General features: G+C 41.0%; 1 long non-coding RNA gene across 6 annotated transcripts; it reads left to right on the plus strand.

Annotated features, from left to right (window-relative positions):
• Position 1: 1 nt before the first annotated feature.
• On the plus strand, positions 2 to 17,605 carry LOC139542585 (uncharacterized). 6 transcript variants are annotated; one of them, XR_011668524.1, is made up of 5 exons: positions 2 to 133; positions 663 to 788; positions 5,681 to 5,740; positions 6,142 to 7,708; positions 13,089 to 17,605. It is a non-coding gene; the product is annotated as an uncharacterized lncRNA (long non-coding RNA). The 6 variants fall into 6 exon arrangements; XR_011668527.1 differs by lacking the exon at positions 5,681 to 5,740 and having other exon boundaries at positions 6,142 to 7,105; positions 7,264 to 7,708; XR_011668526.1 differs by lacking the exon at positions 5,681 to 5,740 and adding an exon at positions 10,080 to 10,264 and having other exon boundaries at positions 6,142 to 7,105.
• Positions 17,606 to 21,299: the final 3,694 nt, after the last annotated feature.

The following is a 21,299-nucleotide window of genomic DNA, read 5'->3' on the forward strand; positions in this document are numbered from 1 at the left end:
TAACGGACTACAGTCCTTCGTGGTGAGACGATGGAGCTGCCCATGCGCACCTACGTGTACTAGTTGTTGTTAGCGGTGCTTGTAGAGATGAAATGGGATATGAGCAAGCTGTATTTTTTTTGCTATGTTCATGGTAAGATATACTTGATAATAGAAAATACTTTGTATTAAAACTGTGGTTTTATTGTGCGTCAGGTGTCACTGTATTTATATTAATTCAACGAGTTTTACAATTCTAAATAGGAAACTGTAAACGTATTCCTTCCCACCGCAGGGACGTCAAACGCAAACAATGCAATACCATAGGTAATAGTTTAGAGCATTTAAATGTATGCTACAGTATTTAACTTTTTTTGGGGGGGGGCATACATTCGACATTTGAAAATATTATGGCAGAATACATCCCAGGTTAGCCAACACATATATGCTAGATAGCTATATGGATAATCTGAATATTAGTATGTCAATTCATTGTAGAGTGTAACGTTAGTTAGCTATCAAGGTTTATCCAAATCCCAGGATAAAGATTACTTCCATGGTTTATGAGTTTAAGTAGCTAGCTAATTACAGTGTAGCCTATCTATTTGATAGTGAAAGGTGCTTCAGATAACTCAGGTCATATTCAGTGGTAGATTATGTTAATGTTTCTCCATATTTGATAGTGTGCAGCAGCAAGATGCCCCGGAAGATAGAATTCACGGTGGTCAGCTCCTTCGATCACGAAGATAACTTTAGTGCCAAGGAGCTGATGGTCCATGCACCTCTGTCAATGGCTGGAGATCTGCCAGGTAGACACTCACACACACACATACATAATTGTCTCGAAATTCTGCTCGCCTGAGATAGAATACCAGAAATTAATGTAACAAAATTATGGGTTTTAATGGTACATTTACTAGGCCTACTGATTACACATGTAATGAGAATTAGATTTTTTTTTATAAATCAAAAGGCAAACATTTCACAATTAAACAATTTATGTGCAACAGTGGAGCACATTCTGGAGAGCTGAGTGCATGTATTCTGGAGAGAGATGCCCATATCTTCACCACACATCCCTCCCCTTCTTGTCTCAACATTTTTTAAATAATATCCTAGACACATTATCTTAACATATTTAAGGTGCTTTTCACTGACAGCTGCAACTTTAATCAGCCAGGCGAGGTGCCCAAATTGCTGGCTTCCCAAATAGGTATAGGCCTATGCACTTGTGATTTGAAACAATCCACAGCAAAATACATTTAAGAAACGAATTATCCTCTGTGGCTAAGTCAAGCTCTCTTGTAAGGTATTTTGAAGGACTTTATTTAGACAGGAGTAATTATATAATTTTGGCAAAACATGAATTTACTTTGGGAGAAGCCTATAATGACGAGATGCTCATGTCTCCGCCCTAGCAATGCGAGTCCTTGTCCCAAAGGCGTGAATGCAGGCGACAAGCTTAGGTCTGCATATTATTACAGATTTTGGTGAGAGTGAGCCCTCTCGCTTCGCCTCTTCCTCTCTGCTGAAACTAGTGAGCGAAACAGTGGCCCTCTTGTCTTACTAAATGTAGCCCAGGTATCTAAAGCGGTACCGGAGTGCCAAGTGTAGGTCCAAGAGGCTTGTAAACAGCTTCTACCCCCAAGCCATAAGACTCCTGAACATCTAGTCAAATGGCTACCCAGACTATTTCCATTGCCCCCTCCCTTTTACACTGCTGCTCCTCTCTGTTATTATCTATGCATAGTCACTTTAATAACTCTACCTACATGTACATATTACCTCAATTACCTCGACTAACCGGTGCCCCCGCACATTGACTCTGTACCAGTACCCCCTGTATATAGCCTCGCTATTGTTATTTTACTGCTGCTCTTTAATTATATGTTACTTTTATTTCTTATTCTTATTTAATTTTGGGGGGGGGTCTTTTTTAAATTACATTGTTGGTTAAGGGCTTGTAAGTAAGCATTTCACTGTAAGGTTGTATCCTGTTGTATTAGGCACATGTGACAAATAAAATTTGATTTGATGCTGCCTGGCCAGACCAAATATGACATGCCATACTCCTTATGTCCAGATAGCATTATATACTTGGTCTACACATACAGCGTCAGAGGGGCGCTATTTTGCTTGCGCGGATGCTTTATCTCAGATTGATGCGTCTTTCTGTTGGTGTGCATCTTGGTCAAATAAATAATCAATATTTCAATATTTTATATGGACAGGCAAGGAGGTACGGTAGGGCGGGCTCACCCATAACGCCGGCCCTGGTACTGGTACACTGTTATTACGTGCTTTACTTTTCTGTTATTTCTCTATTTTCTTTCTCTCTGCGTTGTTGGGAAGGGCCCGTAAGTAAGCGTTTCACTGTTAGTCTACACCTGTTGTTTACGAAGTATGTGATGAGTAAAATTTTATTTGACAAACACACACGACACATACTTATGCTCAATCCCAAACTGGTCCCTTCCCCTTGGCCCTCCATTTGAGCGTTAACGCACACCTCTGCTATATGCACAAATGTCCCAAAGCTGAGGGAGTGCCAATTATCTAGGGTGTATGCTTAGTAAGTGACAACAAACAACAATTATAAACTGGGTGGTTTGAGCCCTGAATGCTGATTGGCTGACAGCCGTGGTATATCAGACCGTATACCACGGGTATGACAAAACAGTTATTTTTACTGCTCTAATTACATTGGAAAAAAGTTTATAATAGCAATAAGGCTCCTCTCGGGGATTTGTGCACTCTGCGTTGCGTCGTGCATAAGAACAGCCCTTAGCCGTGATATATTGGTCATATACCACACCCCCTCGGGCCTTATTGCTTAAATATACACTGAGTGTACAAAACATTAGGAACTTTCCATGACATAGACAAACCAGGTGAATCCAGGTGAAAGCTGTGATCCCTTATTAATGTCACTTGTTAAATCCACTCCAATCAGTGTAGGGGAGAAGACAGGTTAAAAGATTAGACAATTTAGACATGGATTGTGAATGTGTGCCATTCAGAGGGTGAATGGGCAAGACAAAATATTTAAGTGCCTTTGAATGGGGTATGGTAGTAGGTGCAAGGCGCATCGGTTTGAGTGTGTCAAGAACTGCAATGCTGCCGGGTTTTTCACGCAGTTTCTCATGCGTATCAAGAATGGTCCACTACCCAAAGGACATCCAGACAACCTGTGGGAAGCACCTGTGGGAAGCATTGGAGTCAACATGGGCCAGCGTCCCTGTGGAACGCTTTCAACACCTTGTGGAGTCCATGCCCTGACGAATTGAGGCTGTTCTGAGGACAAAAGGGGGTGCAACTCAATATTAGGAAGGTGTTCCTAATGTCTTGTACACTGTGTATGAAGATAACTTTATCCCATTACTCAACAATATGAAAGCAGATCTATTTAAATGGAACAATCTTCCCATAAATCTTACAGGTAGAATAAACGTCTTCAGAATGGCCTGGCTCCCAAAGGTTTTATATTTATTCTCGGTAATACCAATTACCCATCCAAATTTATATGGGCAAATAACAGACTTTATATGGGCAAATAAAACTCAGAATTAAAAGGGGAAGTTTTACATTTCCCCAAGTCTGAGGGTGGTTTTAACCTCCCAGACTTGGAATTGTATCAACTCGCCACTCAAGGCTTTTACTTGAGACATTGTTAAATACACTAAAGAAGAACAATGGGTACATATTGAAGAAATGCGCATTCTCACCCGCATAATCTTTTCTCATCTTCATAGTTAAGAACACTATAACAATATGGAAGAAATTTAAATGAATTCTACAAGAACCAATATCACTCACAAAGAACACAACCCTATGGAACAATCATTGCATAGCTTTTCAGAATGTTCCCGATAAATTGGTCCATTTGGAAAACTAAAGGCATAGAAACCGTAAATGCCTTGGTAACAAGAAATACAATTATTTCCACGAAAATTACATTTTGGACTGACCATTGTAGATATTTGCAGACACGTACAAAATGTTGATTTGAAATCTTTTGGACATCAGAGCAATCTTGAGAGAATCCTATTTGAGTCAGAGAAGGATATTCATATGATAGGTAAGATATACAAAACCTTGCAGAGAGCCTATCCAACTGACAATCTCTTAGGAAAAAATATAAACTATTTGAACCAAGAATAAAAAACAACTGATATTAGCACAAGATGGAGGGAATGCTTGAACATAACTAATGAAAACCAGGTAACCAAAATGTACGCTTAATCTAGTATAAACTAATGTATAGAATGTATTACAGTGGGGAGGAGAAGTATTTGATACACTGCCGATTTTGCAGGTTTTCCTACTTACAAAGCATGTAGAGGTCAACAAAAATCCAGAAAATCACATTGTATGATTTTTAAGTAATTCATTTGGATTTTATTGCATGACATAAGTATTTGATACATCAGAAAAGCAGAACTTAATATTTGGTACAGAAACCTTTGTTTGCAATTACAGAGATCATACGTTTCCTGTAGTTCTTGACCAGGTTTGCACACACTGCAGCAGGGATTTTGGCCCACTCCCCCATACAGACCTTCTCCAGATCCTTCAGGTTTCGGGGCTGTCGCTGGGCAATACGGACTTTCAGCTCCCTCCAAAGATTTTCTATTGGGTTCAGGTCTGGAGACTGGCTAGGCCACTCCAGGACCTTGAGATGCTTCTTACCGAGCCACTCCTTAGTTGCCCTGGCTGTGTGTTTCGGGTCGTTGTCATGCTGGAAGACCCAGCCACGACCCATCTTCAATGCTCTTACTGAGGGAAGGGGGTTGTTGACCAAGATCTCGCGATACATGGCCCCATCCATCCTCCCCTCAATACGGTGCAGTCGTCCTGTCCCCTTTGCAGAAAAGCATCCCCAAAGAATGATGTTTCCACCTCCATGCTTCACGGTTGGGATGGTGTTCTTGGGGTTGTACTCATCCTTCTTCTTCCTCCAAACACGGCGAGTGGAGTTTAGACCAAAAAGTTATATTTTTGTCTCATCAGACCACATGACCTTCTCCCATTCCTCCTCTGGATCATCCAGATGGTCATTGGCAAACTTCAGACGGGCCTGGACATGTGCTGGCTTGAGCAGGGGGACCTTGCGTGCGCTGCAGGATTTTAATCCATGACGGCGTAGTGTGTTACTAATGGTTTTCTTTGAGACTGTGATCCCAGCTCTCTTCAGGTCATTGACCAGGTCCTGCCGTGTAGTTCTGGGCTGATCCCTCACCTTCCTCATGATCATTGATGCCCCACGAGGTGAGATCTTGCATGGAGCCCCAGACCGAGGGTGATTGACCGTCATCTTGAACTTCTTCCATTTTCTAATAATTGCGCCAACAGTTGTTGCCTTCTCACCAAGCTGCTTGCCTATTGTCCTGTAGCCCATCCCAGCCTTGTGCAGGTCTACAATTTTATCCCTGATGTCCTTACACAGCTCTCTGGTCTTGGCCATTGTGGAGAGGTTGTAGTCTGTTTGATTGAGTGTGTGGACAGGTGTCTTTTATACAGGTAATGAGTTCAAACAGGTAATGAGTGGAGAACAGGAGGGCTTCTTAAAGAAAAACTAACAGATCTGTGAGAGCCGGAATTCTTACTGGTTGGTAGGTGATCAAATACTTATGTCATGCAATAAAATGCAAATTAATGACTTAAAAATCATACAATGTGATTTTCTGGATTTTTGTTTTAGATTCCGTCTCTCACAGTTGAAGTGTACCTATGATACAAATGACAGACCTCTACATGCTTTGTAAGTAGGAAAATACTTGTTCTCCCCACTGTATACAATAGACAAAATTCACAAATTCTACAGCACAACAACAGAGTCATGTCGTAATTGTAAAACTAACAATGACTCAATAATTCATGCCTTCTAGGAATGTTATGAAGTTGAAAAGTTCTGGCCAGAGTTCGAAAGTTGGCTGTCAGAAGTATTACAATGTAAATTTACTTTTAACCCATCTGTCTGCATATTTCGAGATGTCATATGGACGCACTGGAGATAGGGGTGAGAACAGGTGGATCTGGGCAGGAGTGATGTTGATATTTTAATTTTTGTGTCTGTATGTTGTCTTTTGTATGTGTATGTTTTGTATTATTTAATAAAAAATAAATAAAAATAAGTTCCAACCTCACTTGTTTCTTCCACAGGTTCTGTCCATACCCTTAGGAGGTCACTCTGCAGTTGGCAGGTCAGAGTCGGGTCCGTAAGCTGCAGCTGCTGGCCCACCAGTACCTGATCTCAGGCAAGATAGAGTTCCACATCGGCGACAGACTACCAGAGGCCCACTAACCTAGTCTCTTTGGATCCCTCTGCAGATTAGGATGAGTCAGTAGAATCAGCGAACAGAGATGTCGGACCAACACGAACAGGGGTCATATCCATTAGGCACCAAAAGGAAGAAAATTGACTGAAACAGGGAGGGACTACCTGACCTTGTCCCATAGAAAATGTGTGCCCTGATGTATATGCGTCTGGCTTACTTGGATGGATCATGTAGCCTGGATGGCAGTCTGCTTCTGCTGTTCTCTATGTTGCTGTTGTGGTTATGATTCTATGGAGCATGGTGGTGGGAACACCAAGGTTGTAGGTTCAATTCCCACTTGACACACATATAGTGATTGAACATGGTGAACTTCAGCATTGGTTATTGCTAAGTAACTATATTACTATTATGATATACACTGAGTGTACAAAACATTAGGAACACCTTCCTACTCTTGAGTTGCACCCCCTTTAGCCCTCAGAACAGCCTCAATTCATCGGGGCATGGACAATACAAGGTGTCGAATACGTTCCAGAGGGATGCTGGCCCATGTTGACTCCAATGCTTCCCACAGTTTCACCTGGTTAGTCTATGTCATGGAAAGAGCAGGTTTTCCAAAGGTTTTGTACATTCAGTGTGTAGGCCTACATTTTCATCATTTACTGTATTTTTGTTACAAGAAATGTTCACAGTAATAGGAATTGGTATGCACATTTTGCCATAGGTATGTTTCTCTTTATATGTTTCTCTATGTTTCTCTATAGTCTGTTCACATGGATGCCACTGGAACTTACCTCGGGATAACCTTTCACAGAAACCATGTCAACCGCTACAACCTTTACAACCAGGTACTCCACTATGTCACACTCACAGTCAATCATTACCTACCGGTACTACACATTAAGTAATTCCCCATAACCTGTTGATTGAACTTACATACTACCACATTCATATATTTTCATTGTTTATTCGATTTTTTTTCATAGGCTTTTGTTTATCATTTCAGGTTGCATTGGTTGCCATAAATGTTTTGGGAGATTATGTGAATGGCAATGCTATTGACACTATTGTAAGTGGCTGCTCGTGTGTACGTGTTTTTTCGTGTTTTATTTTACTGGATATTTAAGGTGCAGTACTACTGTGAAACGCCAGATGGAGCTGCTGTGTTTGTGAGGTTGCCAATGTGAAGTCATTATTGTGTCCGAATACCCATACTAGTGTACTTAAGTGGGTGGCAGGCAGCCTAGCGGTTAAGAGCGTTGGGCCAGTAACCGAAAGATCGCTGGTTCCGAGCCGGCAAGGTGTAAAAATATGCCGTTCTGCCCTTGAGCAAGGCAGTTAACCCCCAACAACAACTGCTCGGGCTCCGATGACGTCGATTAAGGCAGCCCCCCGCTCCTCTCTGATTCAGAAGGGTTGGGTTAAATGTGGAAGACACATTTCGGTTTAAGGTATTGTTGTGCAACTTTCCCAAAAATAACGTTTTATAGTATGTTGACATTTTGAAAATAGTACTCTGAATGGATCATCTAATGTGCTATTGCATTGACTCCCACCATTTGTTCATTATGGTACAGCGCGTAACTTTATCTGATTATCAGCTGAACATAAGTCGGAAAATACGATATGATTATTAAACGCCGAAATGTAGTACTCTAGTATGTGTATTCCGACACAGCCATTTACATGAGATATGTTTTTATTGACATGACTGATTACATGACTTGTCCGTAAGCATTTAACCCAGGACAGTGAGTATAGCACATGAAGTGTTAGTCTATGGTACAGTCAAAATCAAAAACATTTTTGAGTTTCATATGACTATAACCATATACACATTATAGGCCTACATTGATCTGCAGATAATAATAGTTGATATTTCTGAATATTATTGATGTTATAATATGTGTCCATAATGTGTTTATGTAAAAGAAACTATAGAAAAACACATTTTCCACTGTTTATGTAACTGTGTGTCAGTGTATGTTTACAGTATGCACACAGACACAGTTTTTCTTTTGTTAGAGTGTTGCCTGGTTCCATGGTGGTCACTGTGTGTGCCTGTATTGCCGTGTGTGTGTGTATGCGTGTGTGTTTGCCCTGACGGACATGGGGCAGGAATGTGGTAATCAGACTCAGAGGGCAGAGTAATCACAGAGGAGGCCGTAGCCAGTGTAATCAGATAGACCTGCGGACGGACAGCCCCTGGAGGAGAGTGGCCCAGCTCAGGGTGGAAGTTTCCCCTAGCTGCAGATCCAAGATCAGCTTCCCTTTCCTCAAGCCTAACATTAACCATTAATTAGGAAAATGCTAAACTGACCATAGATCAGCATCTAGGGGCAACTTCACCCTACAACGAGTGGTCCAGCCTTACCTCTCCAACACACAGGAAGGCAGATTCCACGGGACAAGCTCCACATTGTTGCTCTCTAATCCCACGCTTAAGCACCTCCACCATGGCCACAGTGTTAGCTGGCCTGGTTATCTCTCAGGGTTTTAGTGTTCTCACTGTTCCATGTATGTTGTGATTGTACAGATGAAACCTATAGAGTGACATATTGAAGTATATTGAGTGCTGCATGCTGTACTAGTTCTGGTCATATCATTGAGATGTGTAGATGTACGTGAATTGACGAGACTACTTGTGGTAGATCACCTAGCTCTGATGACTTGCCTCATCTATTATATACAGAGTTGAGTAGTCCTCATATCGTCCATGTTACTATTAGTTCTCTAATTTACAACTGGAATATGCCCCATTTGGGTTTCCATAATAATGAGTCAGTTGGTTGTGATAGTAGTGTTTTACTGAGCAGATGACCTGTGCCTTTTCGCTGTGTGTTTTGAGACCTGTCATTGAGAGAGGTTAATTGTACCTCTGTTTGCCCACAGCTAAGCAGAGAGAAGCTGATTGAGCACTACCTTAACAGCAGTCAGCACGTGACCGCCTTGGTTGCAACATGCATGGGGTAGGGTTGAAGGCTCATTGGCCTGTGAAGTGCTTTGTGACAATGCTGTTTAATAAATAAAAAAACAGCCTGGAAGTTGACATGATCGCCACTAGAGGTCTTCACGGGTCCACCCGAACCCGAGCACCTGAGACCCGCCCCGGGACACAAGCGGGCCTGGGTCCCAATTTTTTATTTTCCCCTCGGTTTGATTGTCATCGGAGCTATGTAACTACAGCTGATAGACCCGAATGGACCCGACCACGGCTCTGCATAGCCTGTAGCATATTTATTTTACGCTAATAAGGTGAATTCATTAGCTTATAGAAGGGCTAGCCAACATATAAAGACAGTTTCATTAACCAGAAGAGCAACTTGGCGTATAAACATTGTCAGTCGGGTCTAGATTGTCCTCGGGTACAAGAAGACCTCTAAATTACCACTGTTTGCCATTTCGATTGTTATGTTTTTCTCTTTATCTTGGGCTACAGTCTGTTAATAGAAATGGCTAACGTAGAAGCCCAGGAATCCAGGCTAAAGAGAAACACAAATGACAATTTAATTGGAATAGTTGTCAAATAGTCACTCTGAGACTCATTCAAATGTATGAAAAAATAGCAATATCCAATAGATGTAAAAATATATATATTATATATATAAAAAATAAAAACATCAACAACATGTAAATGACTGTACTAACAATACTCTGTACATTACAAATGTATAGAATATTTGTTTACCTAATCACACAATTTCAGGTAATATTTTGAATACCTAATTTGGCTAATTGGGGTACCTAATAATCTACAAGTTAAACCGAGGCTACAGTATGTTCTATGCATTAAAAGCGGCTCTATCCCATTGTCTCTTTCAGTAAGTGTGAGTCCATCTCTCCTCTGGATGACCTGGCTTTTGACATGTATCAGGACCCCGATCATCGGGGTCCTGATGATAGCCCACATCATCCACCTACTGGATGACAAGAAGCAGGAGATGGTCCGTCAGGAGAGATAAGAGTTTGCCAAAACACTCAAGCAGGCTATCGCTGACCTGCAAAAGGTGCTTCTAGGGTCTTTCTGTGTGGAAATTGAATAGAAATACCCAATACCCCATTTCCCCGTAGAACTTGTGTAGATCTGAAAATATGTATTGCATAGTTAGATATACATTGTAGAATCTTAGTGAAGACATCAAAACTATGAAATAACATATGGAATGAAGTAGTAACCAAAAAACTGTTAAACAATCAAAATGTATTTTATAATTAAGATTCTTCAAAGTAGCCACCCTTTTCCTTGATGACAGCTTTGCACACTCTTGGCATTCTCTCAACCAGCTTCATTAGGTAGTCATCTGGAATACATTTCAATTAACAGGTGTGCATTGTTAAAAGTTAATTTGTGGAGTTTCTTTCCTTAATGCATTTGACCCAGTCAGTTGTGTTATGACAAGGTAGGGGTGGTATACAGAATATAGCCCTATTTGGTAAAAGACCAAGTCCATGTTATGGCAAGAACAGCTCAAATAAGCAAAGAGTAACGACAGTCCATCATAGCTTTAAGACATGGTCAGTCAATACGGAACATTTCAAGATCTTTGAATGTTTCTTCAAGTGCAGTCGCAAAAACCATCAAGCACTATTATGAAACTGGCTCTCATGAGGACTGCCACAGGAAAGGAAGACCCAGAGTTTCCTCTGCTCCAGACGATAAGTTCATTAGAGTTAACTGCACCTCAGATTGCAGCCCAAATAAATGCTTCACAGAGTTCAAATAACAGACACATCTCATCAACTATTCAGAGGAGACTGCGTGAATCAGGCCTTCATGGTCGAATTCCTGCAAAGAAACCACTACTAAAGGACACCAATATGAAGAAGAGACTTGCTTGGGCCAAGAAACACGAGCAATGGACATTAGACTGTGGACACGAGCAATGGACATTAGACATAAATCTGTCCTTTGGTCTGATAAGTCCAAATCGTCTGTCCTCGGTTGCAACACTCACTACCGAGTTCCAAACTGCCTCTGCAAGCAACATCAGCGCAATAACATCAGCGCAATAACTGTTCGTCGGGGGCTTCATGAAATGGGTTTCCATGGCCGAGCAGCCACACACAAGCCTAAGATCACCATACGCAATGCCAAGCGTCAGCTGGAGGGGTGTAAAGCTCGCCGCCATTGAACTCTGGAGCAGTGGAAACACATTCTCTGGAGTGATGAATCACGCTTTATCATCTGGCAGTCTAACAGACGAATCTGGGTTTGGCGGATGCCAGGAGAACGCTACATGCCCGAATGCATAGTGCCAACTGTAAAGTTTTGGTGGAGGAGGAATAATGGTCTGGGGCTGGTTCTCATGGTTAGGGTTAGGCCCCTTAGTTCCAGTGAAGGGAAATCTTAACATGGCCTTCATGGTCGTACAATGACATTCTAGACGATTCTGTGCTTCCAACTTTGTGGCAATAGTTTGGGGAAGACCCTTTCTTGTTTCAGCATGACAATGCCCCCGCGCACAAGCGAGGTTCATAAAGAAATGGTTTGTCGAGATCGGTATGGAAGAATTTGACTGGCCTGCGCAGAGCGCTGCCCTTAACCCCATCAAACACCTTTGGGATGAATTGGAACGCCGACTGTGAGCCAGGCCTAATCGCCCAACATCAGTGGCCAACCTCACTAATGCTCTTGTGGCTGACTGGAAGCAAGTCCCCGCAGCAATGTTCCAGCATCTAGTGGAAAGCCTTCCCAGAAGAGTGGAGGCTGTTATAGCAGCATAGGGGGGACCAACTCCATACTAATATTAATGCCCATGATTCTGGAATGAGATGTTTGATGAGCAGGTGTCCACATACTTTTGATCATGTAGTGTAGAGACGCTATCATTGCATTACAAATTTACACATACAGTATACTCAATATCAAGTCTTTGAATTCATCTTTTGACTTTTTCACTTCCTTATTGATTTGCAATTTTGCAGTCTGATTTTGTCCGTGTCTGTAATCGTAGTCATTAAACATTGTTCAGATTCCTGTCACCAACCACCTATGTGTATGCGGTCGTCATACCAACCATGAATACTTAATAAGCACAACAGCTGCGGTGAAGGCCAGTGAGTGTTTTTTCTTTGTTGTGACAAACCAGACGCTAGCCTGTAACCAAAGAACGGTTTCTTTCCAACCCAAACGCCTCTTAGCATTGCATACACTGCTGTTGCCAAGGTGATCTAGCCGAAACTCTCTCCATAGCTCCTTGATGGCATAACTCACACCTATGCAGGATTGATAGAAAAAGATATTACTTCATATTGTCACATACTTGAAATATGTCTACTACTAATTGTCTGTCACATTAGTAGCTAATGCAGTAGACTTATATAAATAAATGTGTTACCTGGCACCGACTAGCAAGCTCCCTCAGTTCTATGAAATTTCCCAGTAAAATTACACATTGGACTTACTGGAACCTATGGTTTGTGTCCAAAATGGCACCCTATTCACTATGTAATGCACTACTTTTGACCAGAACCCCATGGGCCCTGGTCAAAAGTAGTGCACTATAAAGTAAATATGGTGCCATTTGGGATACCAGCTAGTAAACATTAACGATTCCGTCCATGTAATACCGTGATGCTCTGGGGGCATGGCAATGACCTGTTGCATAGTAACCACAATTTAAGGAGGACTAAACTATTTTTATTTCATATGCGGTCCTGTTGAACAATTTAAGATATAGTTTGACATCTGGACCTTTGGTCGTCCATTCATGGACATGAAAATAGTTCAACACAAAAAATAACCTTTCAAAACCACTCTGTCTTTCTCTTTATCCATTCATGTGCCTCCTTCCTTCTCCATCTGTCCCCATGTGTGACTGGGCTCGGTAGGAGAATGCCTGGGCCGATCCAACGTGGAGAAGCGCTGTGCCATTGAGTAGGAGGACTACGACACGGCCAAGAAGAAGAAGGAGCAGATGGAGGAGTACCAGACAGTGTACCATCATCTGGAGGTCCACAACCTACTGGACATGGGCACAGTCAGTGGCTCTATGTGGCTTCTTGGGTCATTTCAATAGTTGTGACTGGGACCTTAAGTTAATGCCTTGTTTTGTTCATTTATCTTATTTCCCGAGCCCTTATCACAGTCAAGACACCTACAGTACAGCACCTTCAGAAAGTATTCAAACCCCTTTACTTTTCCCACATTTTGTTGTGTTACTGCCTGAATTAAAAATTGGCCTACACACAATACCCCATCATGTAAAAGTGGAATTATGTTGCTTGAAATTTTTACAAATTAATTTTAAAATTAAGCTGAAATGTCTTGAGTCAATATGTATTCAACCCCTTTCTTATTTGTTATGGCAAAGCTAAATAAGTTCAGGAGTTAAAAATGTGCTTAACAAGTCACATAATAAGTTGCATGGACTCACTCTGTATGCAATAATAGTGTTTAACATGATTTTTGAATGACTACCTCATCTCTGTACCCCACACATACAATTATCTGTAAGGTCCCTCAGTTGAGCAGTGAATTTCAAACATCGATTCAACCACAAAGACCAGGGAGGTTTTCCAATGCCTCGCAAAGAAGGGCACCTATTGGTAGATGGGTAAAAAACAAAAAAAGTTGACATTGAACATCCCTTTGAGCATGGTGAATTACACTTTGGATGGTGTATCAATACAACCAGTCACTACAAAGATACAGGCATCTTTCATGAGGGATTTCACCATGAGGCCAATGGCAACTTTAAAACAATTACAGAGCTTATTGGTTTTGATAGGATCAAACTGAGGATGGATCAACAACATTGTAGTTACGCCACAATACTAACCAAGTTGACAGAGTGAAAAGAAGGAAGCTTGTACAGAATAAAAAATATTCAAAAACTTGCATCCTGTCTGCAACAAGGACCTAAAGTAATACTGCAAAAAATGTGGCGAAGCAATTCACTTTTTGTCCTGAATAAAAACAAAAATTTGTTTGGGCCAAATCAAATACAACACATTACTGAGTACCACTCTCCATATTTTCAAGCATAGTGGTGTCTGCATCATGTTATGGATATGCTTGTAAAAGTTAATGACTGGGGAGTTTTTCAGGATAAAAGAGAAATAGAATGGAGGCAAGCACAGTGTCACGAATACCACCGAAGGTGGCTCCCCTTCCTGTTCGGGTGGCGCTTGGCGGTCGTCGTCGCCGGTCTACTAGCTGCCACCGATCCCTTTTTCCTTTTCGTTTGGTTGTGTCTAATTGTTTTCACCTGTTCCTTGTTGGGGTTTTGGGAAGGGTGTTATTTAAGTTCGTTTAGCCCGCTGGTGTTTGTGCGGGCTTGTTGTTATTTCACATATGTGGTGTTTGTGTTCTTATGAGTTGTCGCTGTCCGGTATTTTTAGTAACTATGGTTTTGGGTTTGTTGCACCTGTGTTTTGGGCTTCACCCATGTTTGTAACTGGTTACTTTACGAAAGGACATTAAAGCGTTTTTCCCGTCAGCCTTCTGCTCTCTGCGTCTGACTCCACACCCATCACTCTCCAGTCGTTAAACACAGGCAAAATCTTAGAGGAAAACCTGGTTTAGTCTGCTTTACACCAGAAGAGTGGCCAAGTTACAGTTTTGACTTAAATCTACTTGAATATCTATGGCAAGACCTGAAAATGGTTTTCTAGCAATGATCAACAACCAATTTGACAGAGCTTGAAGAATTTTGAAAAGAATAATGGGCAAATGTTGTGCAATCCAGGTGTGGAAAACTTTTAGAGATTTAACCAGAAAGACTAACAGCTGTAATCACTGCCAAAGGTAATACTACAAAGTATTGACTCAGGGGTGTGAATAGTTACGTAAATTAGATGTTTATGTTTCACATAATTTTTGTAAATAAAAACATTTCTAAAAACATGGTTTCACTTTGTCATTATGGAGTATTGTGTGTAATTTAATGCATTTTGAATTCAGGCTGTAACACGAGAAAATGTGGAATAAGTCGTGGGGTATGAATACTTTCTGAAGGGACCGTATGCTATAGTAAAAAGCATGATGTAATATATAAAATAGAACAGAATATTTTTCCAAATGACAAAACTTGCCATTGCTAAGTGATGCGCATCTTGTGTCTGGAACAGTTATTCTCAAAGGGTGATCATTTGAAGCGAGTTGGAAGACAATTTTCTCAGGGTTACAAACCAAAATCGGTCTTCTTTTCGATATACTGACGTTCGATTTATACTGAACAAAAATATCGCAACATGCAACAATTTTAAAGATTTTACTGAGTTTAAGTTCAAATAAGGAAATCAGTCAATTTAAATAAATACATTTGGCACTAATCTATGGATTTAACCTTACTGGAAATACAGATATCTGTTGGTCACAGATACCTTAACAAAAAGGTAGGGTCTTGGATCAGAAAAACAGTCCGTATCTGGTGTGGCCACCATTTGCCTAGTAGTACGACACATCTCCTTCGCATAGAGTTAATCAGGCTGTTGATTGTGGCCTGTGGAATGTTGTCCCACTCCTCTTCAATGGCTGTGCAAAGTTGCTGGATATTGTCAGGATCTGGAACATGCTGCCGTACACGTCGATCCAGAGCATCCCAAACATGCTCAATGGGTGACATGTCTTGTAAGTATGCAGGGACGGGAACATTTTCAGCCTCCAGGAATTGTGTACAGATCCTTGCATTATCATGCTGAAACATGTTGTGATGGCAGCGGATGAATGGCACGACACTTGGCCTCAGGATCTCGTCACAGTATCTCTGTGCATTCAAACTGCCATCGATAAAATGCAATTGTGTTCATTGTACGTAGCTTATGCCTGCCCATACCATAACCTCACCACCACCATGGGGTTCACAACGTTGACCTAAGCAAACCGCTAGCCCACACAACGCCATACACGTGGTCTGCGGATGTGAGGCTGGTTGGAGCTGGCATATAGTAGAGAAATTAACATGACATTTTCTGGCATGGCAACAGCTATGTTGTCATTCCTGCAGCCAATTGCACACTCCCTCAAAACTTGAGAAATCTGTGGCATTGTGTTGTGTGACAAAACTACACATTTTATAGTGGCCTTTTTTTGTCCCCAGCACAAGGTGCACCTGTGTAATGATCATGCTGTTTAATCAATTTATCGATAAGCCTCAGGTGTGGGATTATCTTGGAAAAGGAGAAATGGTTACTAACAGGGATGTAAACAAATTTGTGCACAACATTTTAGAGAAATAAGCTTTTTGTGCGTATTGAAAATTCCGGGGATCTTTTATTTCAGCTCATAAAACATGGGACCAACACTTTGCATGTTTCGTTTATATTTTTGTTCAGTATAGTTTATAATGCCTGTTTTGGGAATTTTCTAAATGGATTAGCAATTCCACTTGAAAGGAAATTTAGGGAGAAGAACTGTGTGATGCTTGGCTTGGAACACTAGAGTCAAAGCAAATTATCGTTGTCTTCAAGAAGACATAAACATTTTCGAGCCCAAGTTTCACTTACACGTTTGTGCAGCCACAAAGCACATTCCACCAAATAGTTTTACAATATGTGAAAAAAAAGTGATCTTTGGTTAAAGTTTTGAGTTTTGATGTCTGTTCGAGTACTCGATTACTCATGACCATCCCTAACACTGGGGCCCTCATTTTAAGCTGCAGAGGTGTTTGGAACGATCAAACATGGGATTATGACCACGCGTTTATATGGTTTACTCACCAGTGTGACCACAGACAGATTGAGTTTCACAATTTAATTAAAAGTGTGAAACAGTTGGGTGACTTTAGCGTGTGCCAACCTGGCTGGAAGGCTCGACTTTTAGCCTTTTACAGAACAGGAGTATTGTGCCAGTTGGCTGGCAGAGTTGTACTTGGAATAGATATTATACCTTGGCTCTTCATAGAGGGAGTACTATAAATCATGATATATTCAATGACATTATAGTTAATGAAAGCCACATTTGTTTTAGTAGATCATCTAATCCAGTGGATCTCAATCCTGGTCCTGGGTTTTTGCCCTAGCACTACACACTTGATTCAAATCATCAAAGCCTGATGAGGAGTTGTTGATTTGAATCACGTGTGTAGTGCTAGGGAAAAAACTAAAATGTGCACCCCTTTGGGTCCCCAGGACCAGGAATGAGAATCAATCAATCAATCAATCTTTTCAAGAGGCCTTTCTTTCACCAGTCTTTCCAGCTCAGTCTGTTTGGTCTATTACATGATCTGTTTCTCTTGAACACTGAACATTTCTCAACACTTGCGATATCTTGGTGTAATAAATGTAAACATGCTTAAATATTCTATCTAGATCTATATAGAAACATTATCTAAACTAATCTCTCTGCCTTAATCTTTGGATCTAATTTTCCACAACAACATGAATTAAACTAAAGTTATACATTTGACATTGGTGTTCCATTGAATGACTGTATTCACAGCTCACCGCCCTGCCTTATGACAAGAGACCCCTACCTGCCCTGCAGAGGAAGGAGGAGACAGCCCAGAGCCAGCCTGAGGAGTCCCCTCTCCACTGGTCACCACCCTCCATAGCCCTGGGTTGACCGGGGAGCCTGAGCTCCTCACAGAGAGAGCCCAGAGAGAGGCCAGCATCCCAATTGAGGTGTATGGAGACAGACTGGTGAGATAAATACACGCAAGCACGTATGCATGCACGCACAACACACACAATCACACACGAATACAGAAAAGCCCAGACAGAAAAACAGAGACCTTGCATGATGTGTGTCTCGTACTATGAAACAAAGATAAATTATTTAAAGAATGACAGTAAAAAGCTTTGGGGAACCTTAAATAAAAATTTTGGGGAAAAAGCCAACTCGGCTCCTTCATTCATTGAATCAGATGGCCCATTCATCACAAAGCCCACTGATATTGCCTACTACTTTAATTACTTTTTCATTGGCAAGATAATAAAACTTAGGGATGCTGACACTACACATCCAAGTATAATTATGAAATACAAGAATTGTACAGTGTGGAAGAGGTGAAAAACTATTGTTGTCTATCAACAATGACAAGCCACCGGGGTCTGACAATCTGGATGAAAAATTCCCGAGGATAATAGCAGACGATACTGCCACTCCTATTTGTCACATCTTCAATTTAAGCATAATAGAGAGTGTGTGCCCTCAGGCCTGGAGGGAAGCTAAAGTCATCCCGCTACCCAAGAATAGTAAAGCCCCCTTTACTGCCTCAAATAGCTGACCAATCAGCCTGTTACCAACCATAGTAAACTTCTGGAAACAATTGTGTTTTACCAGATACAATGCTTTTTCACAGTAAACAAATTGACAACAGAATTTCAGCATGCTTATAGGGAAGGACACTCAAAAAGCACAGCACTTACACAAATGACTGATGATTGGCTGAGAGAAATTGATGATAAAATGATTGTGGGGGCTGTCTCGTTAGACTTCAGTGCAGCTTTTGACATTGTCAATCATAGCCTGCTGCTGGAAAAACTTGTGTTGTGGCTTTACACCCCCTGCTGTAATGTGGATAAAGAGTTACTTGTCTAACAGAACACAGAGGGAGTTCTTTAATGGAAGCCTCTCAAATATAATCCAGTTGGAATCAGGAATTACCCAGGTAGCTGTTTAGGCCCCTTGCTTTTTTCAATTTTTACTAACGACATGAGTAAAGCCAGAGTGTCTATGTATGCGGATGACTCAACACTATACTCGTCAGCTACTACAGTGACTGAAATGACTGCAACACTCAACAAAGAGCTGCAGTTAGTTTCAGAGTGGGTGGCAAGGAATAAATTACACCTAAATATTTCTAAAACTAAAAGCATTGTATTTTGAACAAAACACTCACTAAACCCTAAACCTCAACTAAATCTTGTAATAAATAATGTGGAAATTGAGCAAGTTGAGATGACTAAACTGCTTGGAGTAACACTAGATTGTAAACTGTCATGGTCAAAATATATTAATGCAGTATTAGCTAAGATGGGGAGAAGTCTGTCTATAATAAAGGACTTAGGAAAATTGCAATTGGCTCAGAACAGGGCAGCACGGCTGGCCCTTGGATGTAAACAGAGAGCTAATATTAAAATAATATGTATGTCAATCTCTCCTGGCTGAAAGTGGAGGAGAGATTGACTTCATCACTACTTTTATTTAAGAGAGGTATTGACATGTTGAATGCACCAAGCTGTCTGTCTAAACTACTGGCACACAGCTCTGACACCCATGCATACCCCACAAGACATGCCACAAGAGGTCTCTTCAAAGTCCCCAAGTCCAGAACAGACTATGGGAGGCACACAGTACTACATAGAGCCATGACTACATGGAACTCAATTCCACATCAAGTAACTGACGCAAGCAGTAAAATTTTATATAAAAAAAAGATTCAAAAACACCTTATGCAACAGCAGGGACTGTGAAGCAACACAAAAATCTGTGAATGTATTGTAATGTTTTTAAAATTGTATAAACTGCCTTAATTTTGCTGGACCCCAGGAAGAGTAGCTGCTGCTTTGGCAGGAACTAATGGGGATCCATAATAAATACAAATACAAACCTGCCCAGAAACTGACTGACTGACTTACTCTCCAATACTCCTGCCGCACATCTGCCCTAGGTGGCTGGAGCATATTCAAAAACCTTAGGCAGCAGGGCATCTTCCCGGTAGGACATCTACAAGAAGCTGACAGAAGTATCGGCTGGGACACCCAAGGAGGAACTGAGGGCAGCAGTTTTTCTGGTCAAGAAGGCCCTCCAGGTTAAAGTATCGTCTCTGAGTTTCAAATGGCACCGTATTCGGTATTTGCGTGTGTCCTAGATGACATCGTATGAATAGGGTGCCATTTGGGACACAGACTCTCCCTATTTAGCCTAGGTGTGATAATTGACTGGCAGTTGTGATGCCTGGGGGTCGTGTTCTTTATCACTCAGAACAGTAGGTTTACATGTTCACCTTTTAGTGCCTTTAACCACACTTGGCCCAGATTGAAGTTACATACAACATGTAGAACATGAAATAAGGGCTAGCTACCTGCCCTGTGTCACAATGACTAACAGCTCTCTTGTTGCCTGGGGCTGATTTATGGAGGCCAATCAAACCCACGCTGTGGGAAACCTGCACTGGGGGAGGTGATTATGGTTACCTTTTCACAGTCATGTGTTTTTATGAACAGAGAATAAGTGTGTGCACTGAGTAGTTTGTGAACAAAGACTAAATATTGCTCAAGCCGTTTAAGAGGGTCGTTTGCACAGGGCATTTCCATCGAAAACGACCCAACGTGAAAGCTAAGCATCGGGGAAATCAAGGCATTCAGTGGATTTTAAAATATTTTTTAAATTTTCCATCTTAAGAATTAGGAGTAAGTAAAGGCTTTGATTTCTGGATTAACAGATGGAAAAGGGGTATTAGAAAACATCTGCCAGAAAAACTCTTAAAATGTATCAGAAATGCATCAAAATACAATCATGTTGACGTAAAAACCCCTGCCAACTAATATTAACACTTATATTTAGTTTTGGAGAAATTGTTTACCTTCTGTAAATTAAAGAAATATTGCCTTGTGCCCTGTAATTCCATTACCAAAAAACCACATACAGTAACTTCTCATTTCTAATTCTCTCCTGCATGTGGAGAGAGGATAATGAAAATTCACAGAAGTAGCAAGTAATGGTAGACCTACCAAATTAGTTATAGTGATTTTACTGATATCAATTTTGTTGATTAATTATTAAGTGATTCAAACAAATTGGTAACGGAATTACAAAATGTCAGTAACGGAATTACTGCAACTGAATTGGCTACAATGGGAAATCATTATAGTCACAAACCACAGTTGGCTGACCTGCTACTGTCCTCCTTTCCACTGGCATACTGTTATGTTCAGCTCATAACTGTTTTCTTTCTCTTTCAACCAAGAGTGTTAAAACAGTCTGAGTCTGGACAACTTCTCTCTCTCTCTCTCTCTCTCTCTCTCTCTCTCTCTCTCTCTCTCTCTCAATTCAATTCAATTCAATTCAAGGGGCTTTATTGGCATGGGAAACATGTGTTAACATTGCCAAAGCAAGTGAGGTAGATATTATACAAAAGTGAAATAAACAATACA

This window comes from Salvelinus alpinus, chromosome 17 (genome assembly GCF_045679555.1).
Source record: "Salvelinus alpinus chromosome 17, SLU_Salpinus.1, whole genome shotgun sequence".
Taxonomy (NCBI): domain Eukaryota; kingdom Metazoa; phylum Chordata; class Actinopteri; order Salmoniformes; family Salmonidae; genus Salvelinus; species Salvelinus alpinus.